Below are 26,512 nucleotides of genomic sequence, written 5' to 3'. Positions count from 1 at the left end.
TAAATGCCTCTTAAATGTCCATGTGTGCAGCTTAAGTCACTAAATGAGGATTTAATTGTTATGGAATGGTTATCTTATTGTGTGTTATGTTGCATCACAGTCAACGAATAGTTAGTACGTCTCACGTTCTGGGTTCAAATCTCAGCTGTAGGCTTTCTGCGGGGAATCAATTCTTTGTCATTTCAGAGGAATTATTCAAAGCTGCGCTGCACCAACCAATTCTTTATCCAAAAGGGCATGTGATTATAAATGCTATACAACACATCCTTCCTCTTTCTAATTCCACGTTATTCTGTTGTGCGGATGCTAATGTTAGCTTACGGCTGGAGGTGTTTGATCAGGTCTTGCACGTACTTCTCGCTTATGCTTCGAGGCAACGTGCCGTTGATGTTTGGCTTCCCTCTTAACATGACCACAGTAAAACAAACTGCAAAAGGAACATAAGAAAGGAAGCTCAGTGTTCACATGCAGCAGATTCATTGAGAGTTCTCTCCTACTTGTATGTGAGAAAAACAACAGAGGGCAGGTGATGATGATGATGATGATCCAAAGCATACCACAAACAATGTTGGCAATGGATAAACAGACGATAATCCAAAACATCACATCGTACCTTTTAATTAATAATTAAATAATATAATATGATAATAAAACAGACAAATTATCCACTGACAGTAAAAATGAGCAGGATTCACTCATAGCATAGAACCGAAATGCAGACTGAACATGAACTCTTAAAGCAGCGACGGCCAAAGTTCACAGTGCCCTTGAGCAGAGCTCCACAATAGAAATAAGGGGAAGATTGATTTAAAGTTCAAAAACAAAGAGTCAGGCTCACCTCGCCTCCAGGTTATCGGTATACAAGTTGGGCTTTGTGATGGAGGGATTGTGTTGCTGAACCCCCCCCCAGTTAAAAAAAAAAAAGCAATATTTTACAAGAGGCAGGATTTATAGTGGTTAGCGTTAGATATATTGTGACGCCGTTGGAGGGGGAGGATTTCATTTCCTTAGGAGGAGGCCTGTAGCTTTGCGATTCCCTAAGAGTTGGCAGGAGTTTTGCACAAATAATGTAAATGCATCAGAATAAACTACAGTGGAATTTCAAGGGAGGTTACATTCGCTTTGAGACGTGATATTACATCTTGAAACTGTATCATAAATACAACTGTCTTCTATTCATTTCTACTGTTCAAGATGGTGGTGAAGATGAAACAACTTGCAAAAGATGAGATTCCATAAAACTCTTTCACGGCCAGCCGTTTTCAAACCGTGTTCCCTTATATTGCCAGCCATTTTTAGAGCATTTTTATTCATAGTTGAGGAGCCACAGAAAACTGTATTCGTTGACAGTTTATGCAACAGACAATACCAAAAGAAAGAGTGAAAGCCACCGCGAACAATGCAAACTATTCTCATAACTTGAGTTGAACACGTAACTTGACCGCATAACTTGAGTTGAACGCCAATGGCTTTTTTTTCCTCGTACATGCCATTCGACATTTGCTCTGTGAACTGCTTTATCTTTTCTCACGATTCCTCCAGTGGCATGCACTCACTTTATAGTCTCCATCAGGTGTCTAAATGTGTCAAAATATTCTAATCAAGGTGACATGCACACGTCACTAACTTTGCCAAGCATTCCAGGCTTAGGTTGAGCAATTGTGAGCCTCAGACTGGGAAATCCACGAAAAATATGTTGTACACAGCTAACGATGGAAAAAAATAGCACCACTTCTCTAACTCTTGCCATGTAAACACGGTATTTCGGCATCTTTTTCTAAAAAAAAAAAAAAATTACACAAACACGTTAAATAAGCCGATGGCCTGATTGTCGAATGAATTTACGAGCGAATTACAGGTTGTTGTTCGAGGCTGCGAAAACAAGCACCTTGGCAGGAGCTGAGCATCAGTCAACATACCTTAAACCATCACGCTAAGACATTATGTAAGGAGTCTTAAACGGAAATATGTGAGGACAGAGGCTCATAAAATAGGATTTGGAGAGTTATATATCATTGTTTTGAGTGACAGTTGTGTTACACTTTGAAAAAAAAAAAGAAGGTTTTATAGTGTTGCATATCTGGAATGTATCCACCTTTCATTGTATATCTTATATAGTGTCCGTGTTTGACTGTAATCCTGTGCCTTTCAGTCCAAAAGCAATTATGCGGGTTGGATTTACCGCTTCAGAAGATGTCCTAATATTTAAGCAAGGGAAGGTCAGACTTTAAACACGGGATGCGGTACTAAAAAGGCTTAAAGATCCCCTGTAAAACAGGACGTACAATATGATCCTTATCGGAACATCTGTTGGGAGAATTCTGTCGTGATGTGTGGTCGCCTCCCCGAATAAAGAAAAAAAAAAAAAAAAACGTCTTTCCAAACCAAAACAATGGCTCAAAGTAAAGTTCAGCAATTCCTCCTGATTCCCTGCTGCTTTTGTCACATCACAGAAAACAAAAGCCCATTTAAATCCTGCCCCAGGAGGGTTTTTTTCTTACTTTTGCTATTTTGACACCTCCAGTTTTTGATCCTATTCAAGCAAAAAGTGAAAGATAAAGACAGACCCTACTCTATATAATGATGTCACACGATGAAGCTCATATTGCATGTTTGTACACTTAAAGAGTACAGATTATTTCCGTTTCCATTATTTCCTATGACAAACAATGTCTCTGAGTTTTATTTTTGGGGCCAATGCCATTGGAAATTCCAAACGCACGCTATATCACCACGGGTTTTCTTCAGGCTACCCTGAATTTAACATTTGTGTACTAGAGAGCATTAAAGTATTCCACAGCTCTGATGCTAAAGGGAACATTGAAGATGTGTAAATATTTGATTTCCTGATAGCTCTTCCCCTGTAATGTTCTGTAATATTATATCTTCTCTGTACGTAATTGGTTTAAAAAAATAATAATAAACGTTAAATGATGGCAGTTCATCGGCAAGAACCGAACGGGATTCAAAAGTCCAAAAGAAAAATCTTTGTGTGTTTTCACGTCCAGGACACTGACTGATTTGTATAACTTCATTCAGCTGAAAGGTGAGTAATTTTAAGCATTTCTGTGTGAGTGCGAACGGTTGTTGGATGGCGACCTGTTCAGGGTGGACTCCGACTCTCACACGAAGATAGCTCGGATAGGCTCCAGCATGCACCTGACCCTGTTTAGGATAAGCAGTACAGAAAATGTATTGATGGATGGACAGAACAAAAATCAATTGTTGTGCAACCTCAATCACACAGATGTTAACTTGTGTAGTTTTGGCTCACGCATAACACGTAGTAGTCCAACTAAATTTACCAAAATTGTACTATTAGTAAGAACAAAGAGCATACTTGTACATGGACTTTAAGATGGATATTTGAATGAATGCTCACAGTTTCACATATGGTCGGGCAAGTTTGAAAGTCAGCAGATGGGAGGAATCAAATCTGAGTGTGAGAGCTGCTCAACAACAGAAAACAAAAAGTGATATAATAGTGATTAGGACGTGGTTTGCTATTCTTAAAACCACAATTTAGGTTATATGTGGAGAATGTCATCATATAACTAAGGAATTGGATTAAAATTCAAACAGGTGTTTGCTTTGCATAAAGATCAAACCACTCAATCGTGCCTTCAGAAAACCGAGCCGGGCCTCCATCTCTGTCTTGCGTCCACCCTTCTCGTTAATAAAGTTAAACAAGGTCAAGCGGATTACACAATGTCTTGTGATCCATTTCCAGACAGACGCCCGGGCCTGCAACATGAAAGTCAGCGAGGCTCCTTTCATTGGAAACGTCAACTCTGCTTTTCAATGTCTGCTAATCCTCCATTAAACCTGGGGAGGTGATGTCTGAGTCTTCCCCCTTCCCAACAGGGGAAACTAACTTGCTATGGTAGCCATCAAGGGCCGACCCCTTCTCTATGTGGACCCATTTAAGCTTCAATATGTCTCATTATAAGTAAGCGACCAGAGGGTTCTTTCAGGGCATCTTAGAAGGGGAATGGGAGTCACGAAAGGACATTTGGACGCAGACTTCTTTGAGGACAGATGCAAAATCTACGGTCGTGCTGCTGTAGAGCGTTGGGCTTACAGTTCTGAGGACAATGCTCAGTTTGTTTTTGGCATGTACAGAGCTTCACACGAACTGACCACATTTATGAAGTGTAGTGTATGAAGTGCTGCATCCATGAGTGAAAACGTTTTTACTATCTTTTTTTTTCCCACACTCTGAGCTTGCCCTTATCTCATATTAGCTACATCCTTACGAGTCATGTTATCAAAATGTCATACTATTGGCACAGCACTTTGTGTACCAACAGTACAGTGTTATTGTATACATTACACATTGTGTAACTGTGCTCAGACTTACAGTAACTGTGAACACTGTACAAATACCGACATGTACAATATGTCCGCATCTAATTATCAAATGAAATGGAACACGAGCTGCATTGAAATCTCTCTCTTTTTCAAACGTTCTCTTACTGAAAGTGACGCATATAGTTTCACAACTTTGTGTGTTGCGAAAGCACTGATCAGAACGTGAAATTTAAAACGTTATCTGCAAAGGTGCCACAGAGAGAGAACTCAACTGGAAGTTTCATATTATATATTAGTTTGGGGGCTTTGTAAAATAATACCTCTGAAGTTTTATTACCTTTTTTGCATTGCATCACAAATACTCGGGCAAGCTGTAAATTACCCGACACAAACGTTAACCCCCGGCTGTCTGATCCCTGAACTGTACGTCCTAAATCACAGCTGCCCATAAAATCCTCTTTGAAGGATTGCTTTTGGAGCACGCATATCCAGGTGGCCGCCACATGTCACAGGGCAAAGTTCACAGGTGAAGACGGGACTGCCTTCACTGGAAAAATGGGAGCGGGTGTATTGAGCAGCTCACAGGATGTTGATGCAGTATCATAATAGTGCGTACTATTGTACCATTCTGGAAGTATTCCTTTTTGACGGGATCCAGTTACAAATGTGATGTAAAGCGAGGAAAATCTACTGTGGATTCCAGAACTCAACTGTCAAGGTTTGCCAAGGTACATGAAGATCATCATCAGTTAACTGTATTGCAACCAAACTCCTGTTGAAAACCATAAAAAAATAGAACCAGAATACGAAGTAAAACCAACCAATCTGTCTGTTTTTATTTGTTGCACAATGCTCCTTTTGTCTTGGTCAGAAATTTGAAAAGATAAATCAAAAAGTGGACAGACTTTGAGAGATTAATAAAACTGCTGGAACGGAGAGTGTGGATGGTGGTGTGCATGGTGAGCAGTAGGCGACGATCGGGTGCAGCCTCGCCAAGGAGTGTTTTAGATAATAATCGACCAGTGGAGTTGTCTGCTTAATGTCCATGGAAATTTCCATGAATGCCATTTCTGTGCCCTTCTGTGACTCTCCCTGGTACGCAACTAGTTCCTTGCCATGCCTCACCCAATGACATCTGGATTTTTGCCTTTTGTACTGCCGCTTCTGCTCTTCATCTCCTCAGTGCGGGGGCTCAATCGCTATTGGTATCCAAGCAAAATTGTGGAAAAAGTACTGAAACATCAAAAGTTTTAAGAAATGTATATTAGACGTTGTCGGCAAACGGATCCATTGTGCAGGTGTGCCTAAATGATCCAAGATGACAACTGGTTGGTCAGGTTATGGAATGTCTGGCCCCAATATGTTTAAGAAGCAACAACAGCGGAGATCTTGCCCGCACTAATGAACCAAACGTGATATAAAATGCACCGGAGATGCTTTGCTGTTCTGCACGGTTGGGAAGCTGTCTGCATGCCAGCGAGGTCACAGCTGATTCCAACAGTCTGGCCTCACCTGGATCAAACAGTCGCTCCATCCAGTCGGCGGAGTTTGCGTGTCAACCCCTCGCCAACCATCTGGGCCTCATCCACCACCTGAGGGAACGCGCCATGTTATTCAAGCCATTACTCAGCCCTGGTGCAAGATTACTCACACCTCCGTCCCCCTTTCACACAAAACAGCAAAACTAGATGCCTGCCAGCAAAGACACCTCTTCGAGCCCCGCAGTGATAAACAAACAAAAGTGTCCTCTGATGCACGGGAATCACTGAGAAAATGACCAAAAACCAGTTCTAAACTGTCTAGAAAAAACTTTAGATATCATCCTTCATCATAATTTCACATTTTCATGAGAAAACTATCCAATGGAATAGTATTGGTATATGGTATCTTTACATTCTGTGATTTATTTTTCCTTTTGCACCCCCAAAAAGTGGTGCATCGGATCTTTTTGTATTCTTAGATTATTTATTGAAAAGCATGATCTTGAAATTTTGGGCATTTACTTGCTTTATATCTTCAACAAATGTCCAGTGAAATTCATTTTTGTGTGGTTTGTGTGTGTGTGTCTGGGGGGCAAACAGACAACAAACAAACAGCCAACATTTAGCCTGTAAAGAATAGATGAGGTCATTTTCACATTGTCTACTCTACTGCAATCCAATCTCACGCTATTCAGGCTGCTGATGTATCCCTTTGAGGCTCCACTTTCAAGCAAGGCAACTTCATTGTACTGGGCAAAGTCATTTCTTATGCAATGACAGCCAGACTTTAACCGGGCTAATTATATGTTGCAGTGGATTTATGAAGGTCACGCAAACCTGTGTGCCAGTTTGAAACTGGAAAATATCCCAGAAGCAGGTGATTATGTGCCATGTGGGAAACATGCAATAATCCACAAGGGATTATTCTCCTCAACAAAAATAAAAGGTACCCTTTTACCTCATACTACTAAAATGTAAACACTACCATGTATGGAGGGGTGTCTAAATGTAGACAGCTGCAGCAGAAAGAAAGTATAACAACAATAATTCAAATTGGCTTTTTCCAAAAGGTTTCTCGCGTCGCTCTACCAGATGATGTTCGCTCTGAGGTCATCTATGAGGGGAAGTTCAAAGGATGACTACAATGAACTCACCAAAGTCACGCTAGGCTCACTATACCTGCACACACCTGGCTCATGTTGCATGTCGAGAGGGGGTGCTTTTAAACCGAGCAGCTTGTCAGACGTTAAGCCATCCTTTTGTGCGCCCGCGTTTCTGCGCGGTGGCTTTGACAACTTGTCCTTTGTTTCGTTAGTGGGGAGGTGACGAGGAGAGCAGCAAATAGGGAGATAAAAATAAAAGCTGGAGATTTGCGTGAAAAGGAAGTAAAGTCGTCAGGGGTGTGCCAGATGTGCAAGAACAAAGCACCCAAAATGGACTACTAGATGGAAGTAATGTATCCCATTGGATGTTGACAAAATATAAAGTATGCTTGTTTTTTTTTTTTTTGCTTGTTTTAATCTAAAATTAATGCCCAATGTATCTCCAAATTAATTGAATGCAAAAACATGGTAACCTTTTCAAAATACAATGATCTCACCTCACCAGAAACTACGGTACATTTCACAGGGACGAAACTTCCTGGTAATTACTTTGGTACTTGCACACATATCGACAGATTATTGATATGAATGATAAGATGACATGTACTCTGCCGGTACATCGTTCCAAAGTCTAACTGACAATTAAATTGTAAACTAAAGTGATTGCGAAGCATAAATCCACATCCCTATCTCTATTCACACTGTAAATAAACTGTCTTTGTACATAAATAAAAAGTATTTGAGGTATTTTCAGTGCTTCACAGTGGCCAGTTGGCACATTTCATCCTGTCAATGGTCCAGAAAAAGTGCATTTTCATTGCATGCAGTGAAATATAAAACAACATTAAACATTACAAAAGCTCATTTTCCACTCAAGATTTATTAGGTGAAAAATCTCATAAAAAAACAGCAATTGTATGTAATCTGGTTGCATGGGATCATCCTTTTTAAGCATACATTATTGCCTCTTGCCTTACCCGTTATTGCTTGCCAACAATTAAATAAATTAAAATATAGCTGTAACAAATACAAAAAGTGCTTGTGCCCCAACAGTTTAATTGTGGAATACAAACGGGGGAATGAATCTCATTTCTGCAAAATGTACTCCATCAAGATAGTGCAAATTGCCACTGACTACAACTATGACTATTTTATTTCTGCTCGTTATGATTTGTTTAGTTTATTAAATTCCTCTGTGTAGGTGCAGGGTGGAGTAAACAGAAAATGCAAAGTGTGTCACTGGGTGTAATGATGAGTTTCCCTTGAAACATGAGTGTGCAGCAAACACTCCCAGTGGAGATGGATTTGTGTAAATGTTGTGGATAAGACTGCTACCCCACTCCCGGTGGGATACAGTCCCGGTGGGAAAAGAACTGGGTGTTGGGTCTGTTGTTTAACGCAGATAAGTAATCTGAAAGGAAAAGATTGTTGCGTAACAGGACCGGATAATTGCACAGTTGCCTTTAATGGAAGGTTTGCACAAAGATAAAAAGCATCTGGGCAGTAGAAGACAACATGCAGACATGACTCTGTGAACAATGATTGAAAAGCCAGCTAATGGCAATACAGAAGCCCTGAGGGAATGTACACAAAGTCACTCTTATGGATCAGACAGAAAATCCTGCAATACATCCAGAGAGTAAAGCTGGGTTCACTGGCTCACCGGTTGAGCAAACACACTTCACACTAGTCAAGAAAACGCCCTAAAAGCAACCAAAACTGTGTTGTTGCATGTCGGCCATTTTCCACGTGGCCCAACAAGGAAGCCCATGACCTTAGCGGAATGCCTCTGACCTTCTGCACAATCTCAGCAGCAAATGATTGGTAATGGGCCACTTTTTCCAATGCAGCTCAAATCAGTGTTGCCATCCAATTTTTATGGAACCGTCACATGGAGGATGAGGCCAGTATCGTCCTTCTTGCAAACTAGGTTGGGGATTCTGTGGTCGCCCTCAGTGTTCATCACTTTGAACTACTTAGTTGCCGTTCATCTTCTTCTTCTTCTTTTCCTTTCTGCTTGTCCCGTCAGTGGTCGGCCACAGCGTGTCATCTTTTTCCATCTAAGCCTATCTCGTGCAGCTTCCTCTCTAACCTACATTCTTCATGTCCTCCCTCACCACATCCATCAACCTTTTCTTTGGTCTTCCTCACGCTCTTTAGCCTGGCAGTTCCATCCTAAGACTCTCTCGCTTCCTAACGTGTCCAAACCATCGAAGTCTGCTCTCTCTAACCTTGTCTCCAAAGCATCCAGCTTTGGCCGTCCCTCGAATGAGCTCATTTCTAATCCTATCCAACCTGCTCACTCCAATCGCGAACCTCAACATCTTAATTTCTGCTATCTCCAGTTCTGCTTCCTGTTGTTTCTTCATTGCCACCATCTCTAAACTGTACATCATGGCCGGCCTCACCACTGTTTTATACCTAATTGCCGTTCATGCAGATTAAAAGAAATATTTTTCATCCATTCCGAGACCAGATGTTCTCGTGTGCTATCACAAAAACCTGCCATTTGGGCAAGGGTGTGTAGACTTTTTATACAAATGTATCAGAAATGCAACTGACTGGCTTACTTCAAGTCATGGCCAATGCAGCGTAGAAACAGAGACACCTGCACACGGAATCGATGTGTCAACAAAACCATGGTGGTCTGATATTTTCACACCACTGATTTTTCCCAGAATGCTGCGGGTACTTTTCTCAGAATCAGAATGTCTTCAGCTGCAACAAATATATTAAATTATATATATAAATAGTGCACAGATACGGGTATAAGCAACCGCACGTGCGCTGCATAGGTTCACCGCACGTAACCTTTCAAATGAGACTTCCATGCCCCGGTGATGTCACGATGACGCCGTTTAAAGGTGGGATTAGAGATAAATATATGGCTCAACAGAAGGACAAGCTGTGGTGTGAAACAGGGAAGCGAAGCCATAACAAAATGCTGAGAGGGCAACGAAAAGACATTAGAAGGCCGTAGCCTCGACATGACCAGATAAGATAAACGCTTTTCTTGCAGTACAAAACAATTACGTTGCAACAGTCTTGTACCATCAATGTAATGAGAGAATTTATTGGAGCTTTTGAAAAAATTCAAGTGCTTCCTGATCTTAGTGTTCCAATCTACTTCTAATAAATTAAAAATAAAATGTGAAAAAAAATGGCTGTCAACCATTAACAGAGAAAGCAATATAAAATAGAATAACTAATATAAGTAGTTTAAATAAACTGCATCTTAAAATCATTTCTTAAAATACATTAAGTGAAATGAGAAAATGAACTTGATGTCTCTTGGGTAAAACAAGTTAATACATGTGAAAATAGAAAAAAACATGAGAGAATATATCTTGAAGTAAAATTAAAACTATACACTGTAATTTTTGCAATATATCTTTTTAAAAAAATGTAAATGTAAAAATACATTTCAAATTGACCCGTATTTTATTTTATATTATATTATATTACATTCATATTTTTTAAAGATAACTGACCAATGACCGTTTAAGAATGATAAAAAAATCAAATGTACAAATAAAATTGAACTTTCATAGTTTTAAACTGTATGTCATGAATTTCTTTTTTCAACTAGATCAGTAAACTTATATGACATCTATTGTTGATGTTGGAGGAGAATTATCAATCACAAAAGTTTGTCGTCATCCGTTCCAAATCATTAAGGTGAATTTTGATATTATGAGAACATTTTTAGGGAGTATGTGTACAAAAAACTGCATCCAAATGATCACTTTTTCAGATTTTCCCGTCTCGACATAATTTCTAAATACTGTACACCTTGTTGTCATTTTGAGAATTTGTTTGCAGAAAATTAAATGGAATGCGTTTCTCGTCCCTTGTTTTATTCCCAGAGCTCTTGTTGATTCTCAAGCCCCTTTTGAGTAAGCCTGTTGTTTGAGAACTTAGAATCGATAAACATTAGTTTTTAAGCAAGTTTTCCAAACAAGCAATGGTCTCAGTCTTATTTGTTCAAATAACCTTCAATTACCTGATCTTCCCAGAACGTGTTGATAATAACGGTTAAGACAACATAAGCGTTGGGATAAGTTTCAAACTCATCATCAAATATGGGTTCTTCACCCAGACTCTGCATGCAGCTCGTAATGTCAAACACATTAACGGCTTTGAGACTCGCCACAAAACCCGATCTGTGCACGAGACCATAAAGACGATGACGTGTGGAAGTTACGGACTACGGGTGAAGTGTCCTCATTCCTCGTTTCCCACCCTGCGTCACGCTCGCCACTTTGCAACCACAGCACTCGGTGGGATTAGCCTATAATGGCCACCCTGGAGGAAATGATTATACGGTTATTGCGCATTTATGTTTACAAAGTCTTTGCGGGGATAAAAGTGAGGTGAAGGGGGACATCGAGCATCAACACATTTGAGTGTTTTACTTTTTCTTTGGCTTTTTTTGTGACCCAGTTACGCAGAAAAATCGCAAGGAAAAACGTGTGAGGAATACCCGATACGATGAAATATGACTGCACTGCCATAGTGTGTTCCCTCTAGTGGTACAGAAAAGAATCACTGAATTAAATCTGCAAACTGTATTATTTTACAGTGGCTTAAACTTTCTTTTTAATCCAGTACAGTGAATTTTTCGTTTAATCCAGTTGTGTTAAAGTCGCTGTTTTTCCATGCAAATATTTCCCGTAATTATGACTTTATAACTGCCAGCGTGCGTTAGCGATAGCCGACAGTGCATTTCAGTTTTAATGTGTAATGCTGTTCTCATTTTTAATGCCCTCGAACTGTCGAGCTCAGCTACGCAGACGGCAATAAAAGAGAGAATGTTCTTGGAAATAGCCAACAAACCGGTTTATGTACCTAAACGGGTGATTAGTGAATACAACAACGCTCATATTGTATTGTCCAAACGGTCCTCTGCATGTGAGGTGAGATATCCCACTCTGATAATAACCCGGGAGAGCAAAAGTATAACAGGCCAGGAGCTGGCGGGGGCCGTGAAAACATGCGCGGCGCGACATCGCTACCGTTTGTCGGAATGTTTACCCACCGCTTAGGTGAGCTAGCATAACAGAGGTGGCATCACAGTTAGGAAACTTTATTGATTCATACGACCTGATGCAAAACGACGACCGAAAAGCAGCCTTGCAAACTGGCTATCACTTTTTGTCACTATTTGCTGAGCAGCTGCTAAACATATCACTCTCTCCCCCCCGTCTCGGAGTGCAGACAAAACAAGGCAAAGCGGAGGAAGCCATGATTAAAGCGCTTCCTGTCCGACTGGCCGACGGGATCAAGAAGCTCGATAGCAGCTCGAGTTTTATTTCTGTCGACCTGCGCAGCGAAGGTAACTAGTCCAGTTTCAAACTGTATTGCTTAAAAATTCTGTTTCCAACACATAATATATAGTTCTAGTGCGTCTCATTTTCTATAAATGGAACCTTCTGTAAGTGTTGTGTAACAGCAAATTGCTTTCATTAAACTTGAGAGGAGAGCATTGAGTGATTACAGTTGTGTGTCTGGCTTTGTTTATCCCCTCACACTGTTGAGTCAGTCGTGGGATGTGAGGTCGCTCCCTTCGGCGGGCCCGTCGTACTGGGGGGGGGGGGGGGGGGGGGCTGACGGACTCGGCTGTCTGGTTGAGTGGCGGTTTCATGAGGTAATGAAAGTCGCGTTCCGAGTCGCTGGCCATGCTCGGTGTGCAGAGAACGGAACCCCAGAGGGGGACGAAAGCCAAATGTGCAGCTACAAAAGTGCAAACTGAGGGAGGTGGCCGTGCTCAGAACTCACCATTCAAAAACTGGTGTTAAATGGGAGTCAGCCGCACATCTGCCACCATTTAAAGTACCTCCGATTAACAGCAAATGAACTTTAGCTTTTCTAGTCAGCGTTTATTGGTATTTTTGTTGTGTTTTTATATCCTGTGTAGGTAATGGTTTTAAATGGACAAAGTCATTACAATTAGGTGGAGCCCAAATTTATGGCCCAAAAGTTTCTTTTGTTTTTTATTATAAAGCATTGGTAGCTAGTGAGCATTGATTTCCAATAATGTCAATAAATAGTCTATATAAAAAAAAATGTTGGTGGATAAATCATCCTCCAATTCTGGAATGACCTTGAGTGGTTTCAGTTCAATCAGGGGCCCCAAAAACTGGCAACGTCCCCAGTTACGCATGAGGACCGTGACGTCGGACAGGAGATGGCACCTGCATGTTAAAGAGGTCATCGGCGGGCTCTCGAATACCACCCCCCCCACATTCCCATTCACTATTTTGATAGTCGGCGGCAGCCTGCAGCCAAGTCAAATATTGATTCGACTTTAGGTCGCGAGGAAACGAGCGTTCCACGTCACGTTCGGTGCAATCAACTGGGTTCTTCAGGCCAAGCAGGATCTGCGGTTCGGTGATTAACTCCGATCTCTTGCCCACCCTGACATCAGCTTGTCTGACTTGCCAAGTCAGCCATTATATGGCTACTGATGTGAAATGCAGCCAGTGGAAATATACACCGATTAAACTGCTCATTAACTTCATAATGCCGTCATGGTTTGACATTTTGGAAAACGTGGTTTTAATTATTACGATTTATAGTATGGTCTTCTTTTATCAATTCCAAAGGATAAACTCAAAACAGACAAAAAAATGGAATTCTTATGATTCAAAGAAATATGGCTCTACTAACGACTTTTTCATCATTCAAAACACTTCCCAATTGTCTTTAAAGAATTATAGAACATATTTCATTATTTCTTGCAAAGCACGATGCCATTACTTGCATTTCAGTTGCCAGTGGTCGGATTGTGAGTCAGCCTCAAATCTGCGAGCATCTTAAGAAGCCACGAGTACAATATTATTTTAGCACTTATGACACATTCAAAAGTAAGCCCTTCCCTTCCATTTCCTGTTATTAAATCAAATTGACACAACTTTATTGTATGTTTCATAGCTGGCTTCACTTGCGTAGAATTCGAAATGTCGTTTCAGAGTTAGTCACTGCTAGCGCTCCCCTGACTCGGAGATCATAAAAGACTATACATTGCAGCTACAGTATAAAGTGAAAAATCATTAACAGAAATCATAATAATAAATCTAAAATGACCACAATCCCGAAACACATAACTCATTTTATTATCAAAACACATGATCGTTAAGCTCAACTTATGTCGATAGTCGTTCTTGTTTATACCATTAGAATTCATGCATTGTTTAATAAGAAATAATGGACAATGTTGAAAAATATCTTTTCCTGGGGCAGTCCCTACTATTGGAACAAAACATTATAAATATATATATAGAACAGCGATGAGATGTGCCATAGGCGTGTCAGAAGAATTTAAGGTGGAGGTCGGACTGCATCAGGGATTTGCCCTGAGCCCCTTCCTGTTTGCAGTAGTAACGGATAGGCTGACAGATGAGGTGAGACTGGATTCCCCTTGGACCATGATGTTCGCAGATGATACTGTGATCTGCAGTGAAACCATGGAGCAGTTGGAGGAATAATTAAAAAGATGGAGGCACGCACTGGAAAGGAGAGGAATGAAGATTAGCCGAAGGGCAGTGGGGGAAGTGAAGCACCAGGGAGAAGAGATAGCGAGGGTGGACGACTTCAAATACTTGGGGTCAACAAACAGAGCAATCGTGAGTGTGGTAAGAAAGTGAAGGAACTGGTTGAAGCGGAGTGGAACAGTTGACCGAAGGTGTCTGGTGTTCTATTTGACAGAAAAGTCTCCGCTAGGATGAAGGGCAAAGGCTATAAAACAGTGGTGAAGCCGGCCGGATGCAAGGATTAGAGACGGTGGCACTGAAGAAGCAACAGGAAGCAGAACTGGAGGTGGCAGAAATGAAGATGTTGAGGTTTTTTTTTTTTGTGGGGGGGGGGGGGGTTTGGGATATTTTTTCCCTCCATTTCCTCCAAAATGAAATTTTATTGCAGGATTTATAGTGTAAAGCTTCTTCCTGGCGAGGTCGTCCCATCAAAGCAAGGACAAAATCTGTGGGATGAGGAACTGTGCCTGCAGGTTAACCTCCTTCCTGCCGTTTACTGGACAACACTCGAGTCATACACTCCAATCCCGACATTTATTTTGCTTTCATTTGGCCTCAGAAGCGGCTCAGGCACAACTTTCATATCACAAAGTTAGATCCCGCTTGATGTTCTGTGTGTATTGGGATTTTTTGGGGGAAGGGAATTGTGTTATGCTCATTTTTGTGAACAGTTATCAGCACACATCTGGTCCACATGCACAATCCAATGCAGCGTTGCTGACCTTTTCAATAGCCTATAAAGAAAAGAATAACAATTCATCTCTTTGAAAAGTTACCCGTCATCATAAAAGGTGAGCATAAATTGATACAATATTTTTATGTGAGAAAGAATTTAAATTCTGATCTATAAGTAAACTATAATAATTTCTTTTTTTTAATCATTATTTGTTGACATTGAGATCATGGAGCCGTACCTAATGATGCGGCCATTGAATGAACTTTAGTTTGTATTCATTTGGATGCATCAGGAGTACACCCCGTCAAAATAAAGCACCCCAAATCCCGTGTGCTCATTTTAGCATCACAACAGCAGTACAGTATTTTATCATGAAGTCACTTTTTTTTTTTTTTTTAAAGTCCACTTAAGTCGGCCTGTGTGATCAAGTGGCGCTTAACATATCCAACACACCGACAATAAAGCAGTTTAAAAACGGCTTTAGTGTGCCATGTTGCCCCTCTGTCATCGTCCGTCAAAATGTTTTTCCCCTGCTGTCGCTTATCAAACCCGACTTCTTGTTCCGCCGTCTGCCGCGGGACAAAAAAAACCCCACAGCTGCTTTTGTCCCTGCTGCAGGTACTCGGCCTTCACGCGCCGCTGGCTGTAGATAAGGCAACGCAGACAACAGTCACCTGCGCTCATCCGTCAAAACAAAAACAGATGCGTGTGATTTGGTCTATTATTGCTTTACGTGGGGATGCGTTGAAGGTCACTCCGGCGACTTTGTTCACCCATTGGGAGAAACACGACCTGCAGCAACACTTGTCTCAAATTACACAACGACGGAGGTGATATCATCCAAGTCAGCTCAGCTTGTGCATATCGATAACGGACAACTTGAGGGGGTGACGGCGCAAAGACGAGTGTTACTATGGTAGGCGATTGCATTACGGGAAATAAAGGATGCAACTGAGGTGCATGGTGTTACTTCTTTACCACTCCTATGCAGGTAATCAGAGATTACGAAAGACAACGGTTCCTTGAGATACGAGCAACTCCATATACAATTTTTTTTCAAGATGCAAGCCATCGTTCAGGTTTGTTGGGTTGCATCAATTATTTTTTGAGCTATTTACTATCATTTTTATGACTACTACAACTATTATGACTATATTATATTACTCGTATTTATCCTACTATAGAAGATTATATGTTATTACATATTTTTGTATTATCGTATTATATTGAAGATTAGCCGACGTAAAACAGAATGTATGTGCATGAATGTGAGGGGCGGAGGAGGAAGAGTGAAGCTCGAGGGAGAAGAGATAGCGAGGGTGGACGACTTCAAATACTTGGGGTCAGCAATACAGAGCAATGGATAGTGTGGTAAGGAAGTGAAGGAAAGGGTCCAAGTGGGGTGGAATAGTTGGTGGAAGGTGTCTGGTGTTCTATGTGACAGAATAGTCTCGCCTCGGATGAAGGGCAAAGTTTATAAAACAGTAATGACGCCGGCCATGCTGTACAGATTAGAGATGGTGGCACTGAAGAAACAGGAAGCAGAACTGGAGGTGGCAGAAATGAAGATGTTGAGGTTCTCGCTCGGAGTGACCAGGTTGGATAGGATTAGAAATGAGCTCATTAGAGGGACAGCCAAAGCTGGATGTTTTGGAGACAAGATTCGAGAGAGCAGACTTCGATGGTTTGGACATGTTCAGAAGCGAGAGAGTGAGTATATTGGTAGAAGGATGCTGAGGATGGAGCTCCAAGGCAAAAGAGCGAGAGGAAGACCAAAGAGAAGGTTTATGGATGTGGTGAGGGAAGACATGAGGGCAGTGGGTGTTAGATATGAAGATGCACGAGATAGGCTTAGATGGAAAAAGATGACACGCTGTGGCGACCCCTCACGGGACAAGCCGAAAGGAAAAGAAGAAGAATTTATCATACTATACTATTTGCGCTATTAGCAGGGCTTGGGCCCAATCCAAGTAACTGTGACAATGCGAACTTGTCGAGTTTAGCTATGTGCACCACGAACCATAAAATTACCTCCTTTTCATATTCCATCTAGACTTTATACATATCCCATTTCCATTCTGCCGTGCGTCTGAATAGTGATGTTTGAAATCAGGCAATCAAGCATACGTCAGAATTTGACAACGTTGACAGAGAACCGGTTGGAGTTATATAACAACTTTGAATGCATATTGCAGCTTCTGTGTGGCCGTACTGTTCGTCCAGTAATCGCAGACAAGAGGGGACTGCGTTGGGAACTGAACATTCTGGGAAAATTGTAGGCCGCTGCCAATCAAGAATTACAGTCCTGCATGGCGTCAATAAAGCCGGTCGGGCCAGTCCCTGACAAAGACGAACTGCATTTTTTTTTCAGCTCAACTGCCGCAGTTGAACTTATTTACTAATCCTCTTTACCTGCTTCAAAGCTATTTGTTATTTTTACCATTTGAATGGGGAAAATACAAACTTGTCCAAAGATGCAAGATCATTAAAATTACCTGAACACAGGAGAGGTCTGTTGGGCTTAACTTGAATAATGGTCAGATCCATTCTTTCGGACATTTTTATGGACAAAAGGAGACATCGCAGGCAAGACTCTCCCACTGTAGAGTAAGAGACTGGATGTGCTTTGATGTGGGATTAGTTAGTGGGTCCTGCTGGTTAGGGGTCCACGGGGTCCCGCCAGGGGAGGGGTCAGCAGCTGCTTTGCTCATCAGGCGCTTTAATGGAGCGCATCGCTCCCCAGCAAAGACACAATGCACCTTTTGGTGTTCGCCGGATGTGTTTTGAGTTGCTGTTTTTACGGTAACCCGATTGCGGTGACATTCTTAGTCGGTTCCATGCATCCCTGTTGAACAAATTCTGGATCCAAAGCTGGAATAATCATTAGCCATTGCTGGGGTATTTGTAGTGTTCAGTTCAAATCATCTAAAGACATACATTTTATTAACTAAAAAAAAATCCCAGATTTGGACTATACTACTACTATGACCACAGCAACTACTAAAAATGTATGCGCCTGTCTCCACAGACCCTTTCGAGTCATCACTCTCGCCCTTTACAATCTCATAATTTACAGCCAATGCTTAACAAAATTAGGTACTGTATTAAAAAAAAGATCATCTGCTCTGGAGTGACAACATTTAACAACAATTACATCAACTATGTTTTTTTTCCTCTTCGGAAACATTTTTTAGCCAATAGCTATACAACAGCACAATATAATTAAAAGCAGTAAAAAGCAACAACAACAATCATGACAAATGAAAATTTGTGCGCCTGTTTCAATTGCAAATGGAATTCTTCAACCTTTCAGCATATCTATAACTCCAATAAAAAAAACTCTGGTCTATAGGTAAACATTTAATAGCTACACAAATTGTATATACCCCTTATTTATGAAAAACAAAGTTTTGCACTTGTGCCAGTAGCGCCTTCTTGTGCACGTTGTAACCTAAACAAATCATTCTTCAGACTTGCAGCAACTGTCAAAACAGTAAGACTAGTTTGTGATTGAGAGGGAAACACAGGGACTACGTTAAACATTTGGGCAGGATGCACGACTGAGGGTAAACCTGTGTTGTCTCAACACTCCTGACAAGAGCCGCTCCCTGCAGTTAGCGACAGAAGATTGCACGTTTCCTACTGACGTAGCTTGGGTGGGCCGAGGCTGACGACATGTGAAATGCTCATTTGTAAAGCTTTAGATTTCCTGACAATCATGAGAGATTTATTCGTGGCAAAAGTTAGTAATTGTGAACCTAAAAGATTGCCAATAGTTTCCATTTTGTATCTTGATCAGGTCTAATAAATTTCAACTCAACTTTTACAGATACGTTCTTGTACAAAGTACTAAGATGCGTGCATTTGATATGTTGGTAGAAAATCAACAATACCTACCATGGTACTAACTTGAGTAAATTCGTTCGCATCAGCGGGTATACGGCGCAAGTGCAACGCGCAGCTAGCTACCCAGATATGCACACATGCCCAAAAATGCATCTTCCCTTCAGTTCACCTGTGTGGCCATTTTATAGCGCCTCATTGTTAGCTGTGAGTATGTCCACATCGTCCATAGAAAGGTGGAATACTGAGGAGGTTGGAGAAGGGTTTAAAAAAAAAAAAAGTTCAAGGTGTGAACCAGGTCTTCAGTCCGGTTTGTTAACTTTAGAAAATATTTCACTTTGCAGAGACTTTAAAGAAGTATTTAAATGGTGTAATTACACCTATGTAAACCTGTATGGGGATTTAAACTTAATCTGCATTTAATTTTACCTCATGAAATCAACTTTGTTTACCTGTATTTGGGGTCTCTTTTTATTTATATGGAAAATATGAATGCAACTGCAATATTAGTAGCCTATTCAATGACGAACGACTCAAAAATGTATGACCGAAATGAATGATAACTGGTGTGTAATCGAGACAAAAAATTAAAGGTTTGTTATTGTTCAGTTCCGGTTGCACGTTCGACCTGCCGCTGACCTTCTGTAGGTGACGCATTTTCAGGGCTGAATGACGCCCAGTAAGGTGTTTGTGTCAAGCTTAATACATAAATTAGGCCATACTAAGTAAACTTCACATCTTGTTCCTTTTAGTTACACAAGCTGCTGTTCTTTTATTACAAATGAGATATCGCAACAACATTTGAGACGAAGCCAAAACCTCAAAGGAGATGATGTTTGAATGTTTTGGATTGGTGAATTGAATCTGCTCGAATTACAGTAAGCTACAGGACCTGAAGGAGTGACTCACATTTATGTTGTGAAATCACGCGTTCATAAACATAATTATGAGGCGGCAGTATATGTGTGCCTTTGACATCTTTCTCATGGGAAAATAGCCAACACACAGATAACAGTGATGTCATTCACCTGCCATGTATTAGGGCGACAAAGGCTCTTTTGTACCCGGGCAAACACATTTTGCACACATCTTCCTGTGTGGCTCACGTGAGCAGTGAACTGACTGCGTATGTGGCCTTCCAGTGGGGAGGATGGGGCGGGGGGATATGCACGAACTATTTATCATCGCTCTGCCTTGTCATTCGTCAAGGCGGGAGGGGAGCCAGAGCTGCTGTGTTGTCACTTAGTCACCTCTCACTTTAGAAGGCCAGTTTAAATGAAGCAAATCGGGCTGGGTCACGTGGCGGTCAACAGATTTCCCAGGCGAGGAATTCCTAGCAATTGACTTTTAAAACAAAGCAGTGCCTAAACATGGACTGATCATTTGGATACACATAAAGTGTATCCATGGGCATCGCTCATCTGATTTTTAGGGGGGGCTCTTGAATTGCAAGCCAAGTTTTGAGTGAAACAAACTTCCTCATCAGCAGAAGATAGACCAACAGTGGCCAATTCTTCAAACAAGTGGTGCATGCTTCAAGTTTTTGCCACTCTCAGTTGGAAGTTCACTGTTAAACTAAAGAAACCAAAAAGAAAAACAAAGAGACGCACGTTATGTATTTCATAAAACTACATAAAGACGTTAGCTATTTTAATGCTAAAACAATGGGAAGCGCCATAGGCTAGCAAAGCAAGTGCCCATATGCTGTTAGTCACAAACATTTGAACAACTATTTGAACACTAACTGTAAATGGGATTTTAGACTATGCAAAATCAACTAATATTGCAACATAGTTGAAATGGTCTTCTCTGTTTTATGATCAAACCTATCTTTTATCTGGATGTTTTATACAATAGACTCCCACAAAATTGCAGTCCGACACCAATGAATTTTTTTCCCAATTCGTTCCAATTTTTTATATATATATATATATATATATATATATATATATATTTTTTTTTTTTTTTTTTAAATTATTTTTTAGTTTTTCTTTCTTGGTCTCTTTTTGAGGAGAACCAACGCTGAAAACACTAATTGGCAGTTTATGTCATCTTATCCAGGAATTTGGGGATTAAAATATAATTATAGATCACATCATTATTTTTGCATAATTTGTGTCAAATATCTGCAGATTATACAATAGACTCCCACAAAATTGCAGTCCGACACCAATGAATTTTTTTCCCAATTCGTTCCAATTTTTTATATATATATATTTTTTTATTTTTTAGTTTTTCTTTCTTGGTCTCTTTTTGAGGAGAACCAACGCTGAAAACACTAATTGGCAGTTTATGTCATCTTATCCAGGAATTTGGGGATTAAAATATAATTATAGATCACATAATTATTTTTGCATAATTTGTGTCAAATATCTGCAGATTTATAATATTTGTGGTCCATCCGGGACCCTATCCCGTGCTCTTTTTATTCGCAAAAGAAAAAGGAAAAAAAACATCACATTTGTTTATCATCTATAACGAAGTAGAAGGGTATAAAAACACCATGAAAACAATAAAAAGGGCAGTTTTATATGGTGTGATTACCGTATATTGAACTACAGCTTATCCTAGCTGACAAACAAAAGTCGAGGTCATCACAAGACTCACATTATCTCAAACAGGCAATTGACCCCAATGTTAACATGACAAAGTACTCTCCCATTCCACTTTCAAAAGGATGCAGTTTGCATGTCAGGCCGGTAGTTGGCAACACTTGATAAGATGGTTAACATCATTCATCTTTTTTTACAGCATTTCAATACTGTGACGTAATATCTTTTTGTCCCTCATGGAGTTTGTGTATTTAGAGCAATAACGGACATGGAGGAGCATATTCATTTCAGCACGTCTCTCACGCACTCAACAAATAAGGCAGCCGAAGAGTAACACACCACAACAGTACAAGTAAAAGAATAAAGTGCAACAGGTGATAAGGACGTGCAGATTGACGGGATAACGTCAGGATGATGACAGTAAACAGTAAACAATATGCAATATTTTGTCAAGTCGAAAGGGACAGGAACAACTGGCACAATACCCACACCTACAACAACAAATAATGCCTGCATATGTTGACTTTTTCAAATGATTGCTTGTACACTGGTCACTGGTGAGGAGTTTTCAGAACAGCATAAAGAAGAAGACTTTTTGAATACCAATTCTTATTGAACCAGGATTGATCAAATACCTGCTGTGCTCGTCAGCTCCTTGTTAAAAAACAAAGTGCGAGAATTGCTGAACAGATGGACATGAAAAGATTAGAGGATGTAACATAAAGTTCACCTGATGACATGAACTTTTTGGGGAGTACAGTATTGTCCAGTAGATCTCTCTTGAGATATCTCTTGGAGCCATCTTTGTAAAATGATGTTTTCCATTGCGGAAAGACAAAGCACCCTTGACACGTCAAAGTTTGTGAAGTCGTTTCGGAGTGGAGGAGAAGGAAATGGTTTCGGCTTCTGAGAGTTGAAACTGCCATGCAGGTTCTTATCTCTCTGGGCAAAAGGCTAACAAGTCTCACAGCTTGCAGCACCGATGGAGCCGGCCGGGCCCCTCCATCGCATTCTTGCTTGCTTCCACCTCACATTTTGTGTTGTGTTTTGTGTTCATTATGCCATTTCTGTGGGAGGTTGTGCATGCAATAGCAAGACTCTGCTGGGGTTAGTGCAGTCTAAGCATCCAGTTTGTTTTTAGGGGTTTTCAAAGGATCCTGTTACAGATGGACTTTTGGCAAAGAAAAGTGCATTTGAAGTGGCCCTATGAAGCTGCATTCCTCACTAATCCAGAGACGACCTACGCTGATCTCCATAGAATGAACTGAAAAAACAGAGGGCGGTCGGGTGGTTCATTCATTAAGCCTCTGTTTATACATAGCACATGTATATTGTTAATGTCAGGAAAGAATATACAAAGCGAAATTTATCACGAGCTAAGTAACTCGCCTACCTCGGCTTGTAAGGCTACGGGTGGTTTCAACTTACCAAAGAGAGCGTCGAGGGGCACTTGTACTGCAAAGAGTAGTCAACTAAACATTTTTCAAGGAACTGCAGGCACACGTGAGCTTGTGTCACTGCAATTGGTCTTAGAGTTTACGAGGTTTACACAAAAATAGAACCAATGTTTCGTTTTGAAACTCTCGTGTTGTAAAACCACATACTTTTCATCCCCTGGCTAACAATGATGAGATCAACATTGTACCAAGTCCCACCATTAACACCTCATGAGTAAAGCATAGAAAAACTATCCTGTCCTCGGTGAGGGGCAGCTGTCTAATAATGTTTTCCAAATCCTTCCATAATCCTTAAGGTCATTGTCAACAGGGTGTCCTAAAAGTCACTTTACACTTGCTTATTTTTCAATTTCGTCACAGGTATTACTTGGAAAGACCAGAAGGCATAAGCATTTGACAGCTTAAGCTTTGCCGTTTTGGTAAGGATACTCTCAATGGTTCTGAAGAGCTGTTTTTCCACCAACCTTGCAGCGGATGGTGCAAACTTCTCAAGCAGGCATTCACCCAAACCCAGGGAAAGTCTATTTTGGAGGGCTGCACTGGAACATCCACACAATCTTGATTTGATAGCTTCTTCGAATAGTAATAAAGTGCTACTCGTAGCGACTTTCGGCTCAAACCCTTGAATAACCTGAAGTTGTTACAGTTAAGGTTTATCACTTGGAAACATCTGTTGAATGGAACATTTTCCACTGCAGTCCTCCGGATAACCATTCCCTGGCTTTGCGCTAAAAGTTCATCATATGTAACAAGCATCATCTTGCTAATGTAAATAATACAGAGGTCAGAGAATGGAACAATGCTGGTGAAAGTTTAGATGAACAAAACAAACAAGTAAAGGAGAGCAAGAGAGTCAAAGCTAAGGTAAAGTTGGGATTTTTTTTTTTTTTTTTTCACATTTGAAAGATCTGGCAATGAGCGGCATGATGGAGTAGCTTTGGAGCGTTGGGCTCACAGTTCTGAGTACCAAATCCTGGCCCCCACTATGTGGAGTTTGCATGTTGTCCCTGTACTTGCGTGGGTTTTCTCCAGGCACTACGGTTTCCTCCCACATCACAAAAACATGCATTTATAGGAGACTCCAAATTCCCGGAGTGCGACTGTTGTATTCCGACATGTGTGCTGCGATTGGCTGGCAAACCTTTCTGGGTGAACCCTGCCTCCTGCCCAATGACAGCTGGGATAGTCTCCAGCACTCCCCCGACACTAGTGAGGACAAGCGGCTCAGAAAAATGGATGGATGGATGGATGGATGGATGGATGATGGATGGATGGATGGATGGATGGATGGATGGATGGATGGATGGATGATGGATGGATGATGGATGGATGGATGGATGGATGGATGGATGGATGATGGATGGATGATGGATGGATGGATGGATGGATGGAGATCTGATAATGGCTCAGAAAGTTCATGTACTTTACTTTCCGGAACCAAATGTTTATATCTATTGCAAAAATAATTGTCTTCAAAGTCAGCCAAAAAAATCCTCACAAAGTGACCTGAATGTTAACATTCACCTGTGGAAAGATAACTCCCAATAAAAACACAAATGCCACAATTGGTTTTCCAAGGCCAAGTGTTCAGTGAACCATGATTTCAGGAAAAAAAAAAAAGGGGCCGCCCTAATGGCTCCGACACAGGACCTCTGCTTTTATCTCCTGGCTCATTCTTTCCATCTGAGTCCAGCACTAACAATGACACTACCGCTGGCGGTGGTGTTGACACAGCAAAAGCCGGCCTTTGATTTTCTGTCAAAGTGGGTCAAAAGACAAACACACAGGGCGAGAATGTAAGGGAAGGGGTGAAGGTGGTTAATGCTCACGAGAGGGTTGATGGAAATAGGGACCAAAGCGCCCCACTGACTACACCCCTTGTCAAGGGGGTACATGGTCAAACGTGAAGCCACCCATGCTGACGAATCCACCTTGAGCTACTTGATGTTATAAACAAAGCTGGAGGGGGAAAAGCTCTTCAAAAAGCTTCTATTTCAAGAATGTGGAAAACTGTAAACTACAAGGAAGGCTTAAATTAGACTTTTGGAACGATTGCTCTCACATGCTGATTCACAGGAATGCTATTTATTTCCCTTGGTCGTCAAGTAAACCATCATTCATAGAAGTTGGGATGAACTTTCAAGGATCTGAGGTTATGGGTTTGAAGTCTGGTGAATTGAATACCCTAAAAAGCCCACAGGTGTGAAAATAAGTGCTAAATCTTGTTTGTCTACAGTACAGGTCTGCCCTGCAACCACTCCAAATTACATTATTATATTCTGTATCTCTCAGCCAGCTGTGAAAGGCTTCATGAGTCAAAGATCGACTTAGGGGTGCCCGAACTTCAGTTTTTCAAGCAGTCACAGGACCAATTTTTTTGTCTTGAGTTGTCAGCCAAATCTTAAATTACTCGTGCTAGCTGTGGTGACAGTGAACTTTAAACAAGCAGTAGTTTAGCAGCTAGTAAACAAAAAAAATAGGTCAAGTGCTTCCTTAAAGCTGTTATTTGCCATTCCCAGTTGAAGTTGACTGTACAAGTAAACAGGGAAATACACAGTGTGTATTTAACCAAACTAGAGTAAGTTTGACTTCCAAAACTCTGCTATCTTAATGCTACCATCCAACCATCCATCCATTTTTTGAGCCTCTTATCCTCACGAGGGTCACGGGAGTGCTGGAGTCAATCCCAGCTGTCATTGGGAAGGAGGGACGGTACACCCTGAACTGGCTGCCAACCAATCGCAGGGAGACAGATAAACGTTGCACTCACAATCACATCCAGGGGTAATTTAGAATCTCCAATTAATGCATGTTTTGGGGATGTGGGAGAAAAACGGATTGCCCGGAGAAAACCCATGCAGGCACCGGGAGCACATGCAAGCTCCACACGGGCGAGGCCAGGATTTGAACCCAGGTCCTCAGAACTGTGAAGCCAATGACCGACAGCTGTTCCACTGTGCCTCCTTAATGCTACCGCACAGTACAAAACACTATAGAAAGGCTAACAAAACTAGCATCAATGTTGCGGTTATTATAAAGCTTTACACATTTTTGAACAAGTGCGGTCGTAATCAAATCTAAGTATATGTCTGAATGTATTACACTGCCTCCTGTTGGTCAAAACACAGACGCAGAATTTGCAGCTTCGCCAATTAAATGATCATGATGCACATAATGCAAAACTGCCTCGGCGATCAGCCGGTCGATCGCAATCAACACATTGAACATCTCTGAGCTAAGCCATTAGGTGTTTTGCGTAACGGCTCCAGAAAATGGATGTTACTGCTGGTTACTGAGAACAGTCTCAGACAAATCACAGCTTTTACATATTGGCTCTTGTGTGTAAAATGTAAAAGGATAAACTGTTGCAACTTATGACATGATCAAAATAAAAAAATCTGATGTTAAACCATCATGAGCTTTATTTTCCTGTTTTGTGACACATAGTAACAAATGTACCACTGTTCAAGTGAGAGTCCCTTTTCGCTGCTAACTGCTGAGAGTGCTGACATACTTGAAGTGTCCCTGATGTGAAAGTTGCAGAGAACATAAGGAAA

The 26,512-nt window shown here is 41.0% G+C and overlaps 1 protein-coding gene across 4 annotated transcripts in view; it reads right to left on the bottom strand.

The window, feature by feature from the left end:
* The window catches only part of mkln1 (muskelin 1, intracellular mediator containing kelch motifs), a 128,435-nt gene that overhangs the window by 82,988 nt on the left and 18,935 nt on the right, over nt 1–26,512 (bottom strand). Inside the window, exons 4-6 of one of the 4 annotated variants that reach the window (XR_009792869.1) lie at nt 5,824–5,903; nt 3,100–3,165; nt 322–427 (exon numbers count right to left, since the gene is read on the bottom strand). The exons of the other annotated variants lie outside the window; for them this stretch is intronic. The gene's annotated coding sequence lies outside the window, so the exon portion shown is untranslated. The remainder of the gene's footprint in view (nt 1–321; nt 428–3,099; nt 3,166–5,823; nt 5,904–26,512) is intronic. 4 annotated transcript variants of the gene reach the window in all.

This window comes from Syngnathoides biaculeatus, chromosome 20 (genome assembly GCF_019802595.1).
Source record: "Syngnathoides biaculeatus isolate LvHL_M chromosome 20, ASM1980259v1, whole genome shotgun sequence".
Classification (NCBI taxonomy): domain Eukaryota; kingdom Metazoa; phylum Chordata; class Actinopteri; order Syngnathiformes; family Syngnathidae; genus Syngnathoides; species Syngnathoides biaculeatus.
Note: the sequence above shows the minus strand (reverse complement) of the source record. Positions and strands in the feature narration are given on the sequence as shown.